Source organism: Egretta garzetta, unplaced genomic scaffold, assembly GCF_000687185.1.
Source record: "Egretta garzetta isolate BGI_Z169 unplaced genomic scaffold, ASM68718v1 scaffold454, whole genome shotgun sequence".
Classification (NCBI taxonomy): domain Eukaryota; kingdom Metazoa; phylum Chordata; class Aves; order Pelecaniformes; family Ardeidae; genus Egretta; species Egretta garzetta.
The window spans coordinates 438,996-442,269 of NW_009259429.1; positions in this window are offsets into that span (position 1 = coordinate 438,996).

The window sequence follows — 3,274 nt, forward strand, 5'->3', positions numbered from 1 at the left end:
AAAAGGAAAAAAAAAAAAAAAAAAAAAGGGGGGGGAGCCTGACAGAACACCAGATGACTAGAAACTTTATATTTAAAGAAGTATCTGTTTGCTTTATCACTTTTATTTTGTTTCCATTGTCATTAATAAACAGCTTAACTGCCTCCTTTGCTACATGGGACTCTTCTTGCCAAGACCTGAGCAATAATCGTGTGACTAACATCGCCATAGTCAGTTCCTCTTCTTGACGTCCAGAATTAGTAGCTCCTGTGACAAAACCACTACATTGTGGTTCCAGCTGAACATTTCCATTATTGACTAGTTACGGCTCGCACAGAAAGCCTGTTTTCTTTACGAGTCATAGTACTAGGTTCTCCATGTGCTCATCTTTTTCCAGTGCTGTGCAGCATTTGGATCTTCCACAGCGGTACAAGGTAGAAAAACAAATTTTTGAGTATGATCCCTACAGCAGTCATTCAGGTGAAACATCTAGGGAAGCAAAGAAAATTTGTGTTGTCTCTCTGAGAGGTCTGAACAGCAGTGGGAATTGCTGGAGTGGTTTGGAAGTGTTTCCTTTTTGAGGGTTCCTCGGTATTGACTGTGAGGGGGAAATGCGGTGTTTGTGGCGTAATGCTTTTTCTTCACAGAAATTTCATTGTCTGTTAAAAGGATCAGTGGACAAAAGGCTTTAGTGGAGCTAGAACTTATTCCAGTGCTGTTAAGTCTGTTGTGTGTTTGTTAAGGACAGACAACTCAAGGCCAGAGGCTTGCTTGGTGCTTTACCAGGATCTGCATGTTCTAGTTAAGTTCTACCAGCCAAAGGTCATAAGGCTCTGCAGAAACGCTCCCAACTCTTGGCAATTTTACCTTTCTCAGGGAGTGGTTCTCCCTTGGGTTGTTAAAGAGGAACTACAATCCTTGCTTACTGTAGAAAAAGCCAAGAGACAGGACAATGCTATTCTGTCAACTACTGAGTGCTGTGATGTCGATTTTGATGTCGGCCTCTGATCCAAGCACAACTGGTGGTCACAGGCCTCCTGTGAACTGTGCCTGTGTGAAGTGAGAAGGCAACCAGGTAGGGGGGAAGGACATGTTGTTGTTCTACAGCATGCGTACATATTTGTAACAGCAACAAGGTTATTCCATTGCTTCAGGCAGCTATTTTAGCACATGGCATATTGCCTAAAGTTACCAGATGCAGTGTTGCTGCCAGCGTTGTAACTCGTCGTTATGTGTGTTCGAAGTAGGGCTTATGCCAGCAGTTCTTGTCCCACCCAAAATTTTGAAGCTTGTGCCAGGCTGGTATGAAAAGTGAAGCGGCCAAGTCCACTGAAGACAACAAGGGATGGGCTGTGTTTGCTGGCGCTGCTGGACTGTAGGAATCTTCATGGAGAAAGCGGGAGAGGATTGACTGATGATCTCGCTTCAGAAGATGGTGCTTCACCAGTGCTCTGGCTGGTGGAACAAGCTGGTGCTGGGTAGGTGTGCTGGTGTCTGCAGTACAGCATGCCCAACTGCTCGGTGCTTCCTCAGGCGGTTACGATCTGTGCAATGGGCACGCACAGATCATAACATGTAACATATAACATATACCATATGTATGTCCTTCCCCTTGGCCACCGTCCTTCAGGTTCAGCCTGAAGTTCTGTCAGCTTCTCCTGCCTCGGATCCGATGCGTGGTTAGGGCTTCTCCTATCAAGGCAGAATAAGCCTTGTTGAGCATCTATGAGTTCAGCATATGGTTCAAAACCTAGCACATCCGATGCAAATATGTAACTAATCCTGTCCTTTTTTTGTCTGTGGAAAAGGCCTATGCCAACAGCCTCTTTATAATTGCACTGCAGGATTCCTCCAGCATTTTTGTGGTCTTTTGCTGACTGGCTGGTTTAATGGAGAGAACCTTTGGCCACCATTTCCTTTGCTGTGACTGCAGCACGCAAGAGAAAAACAAGTGGTGTGCCAGCCAAAACCAAAAAACCAAACGCTGCAGTGCAAGTAACTCCAGTGCTGGATTTTTTTTTTTTTTCTTTTCCCTGTTGTTTAAAGTAATTTCTCATCAACTATGCAAAGAATGTAAGGTGGGAAATTCGGCCAAGTTGGAAATACCATTTATCTGTGACAATACCGATAACTGTATCCTCTGTAGGACGATCTGTTCCTAGATTTCGGGAAGGGAAAACAGGTAAATGTTCAGCTATGGCTAAAGTTAAGTTTCTTGCTCCCAGTTCCTCACCGCAAAATTTTCTGAGTTAATAAGGGATTTTTTTTTATGTCAAGTCTTAATTGAGTGGATTCTTATTTAATAAATTGCATACCCTAACCCGCAGGCATCTTGTATACAACCCTTTGCTTTTATTTATGGCTTCAACAGAGGTAAAATCTTAAAGACATAAAATCATATGCCGAGCTGACTGATACTCATCCTAACTACTGTAACACACCCATGGAATCTGATTTAAGTTCCAAGTGGTTTAGGGTTTACTTTAGGTTAAACAAATTGGCAAGGGGGAGGTGGTAATAGAAATCCAAAACACTTTTTTTTTTTTTTTTTTTTTAAATATGACTGGTAGTTACAGGTATGTCACTTGCAGGTATTTCATATAGTGCTCAAATCGGTGCTCAATTTTTTATTCTAAAGAGCATTAATCTAAATTTCTTTAATATTACAAAAACCACTTTTGGTGCCCTCAATTACCCTTTCTGTTGCTCTCCCATGTTTTTCTAGGCTGTGAATGTTTAGCTCTGCATTCAGCTGCCGCTTTCCAGTCCTGGTGGCTCCCTTTGTCTGTTCTAAAACTTCCTGTTTTTCCTTAATCCTGTCTATCCATTCACTTGTGTAACCACAGCTGGGGATACCCAACAGGCTGGACTGCATCATGTGTTAGGGAGAAAGCGTTTGAGGGCAATGAGCGATTGCTCTCCAGCTGATCCCGTGTTCTTCTTCCATTGCTCTACCCACCGGAGAAGCAGGGGGCCGTGGCTCAGGGTGGCTCTGCAGCCTCCCTCAGCCACCTTTCCAAACCCCGCAAAAGCGTGGGTTTAGCTGCTGGGATCAGAAATTAAGCGTAGGCCAGCTACGCTCCACGAAGGGTGGGAAGGATCTCGCCTGCCGTCCATCAAGCCCCGTGAAAAATCGCTGCCGCTGGCAGCGCGGGGCGTTATGCGCGTACGCGTGTGGCGTGCGTGGGTGCAGGTGGGAGAGGTGCCTTCTTAAAAGTTTTGGTGGGCTGTGTAAGCGTTGCGTAAGGAAAGGGGCGGTCACCGGAGCCGCTGCTCCCCCGGGCCCGGCTTCCCG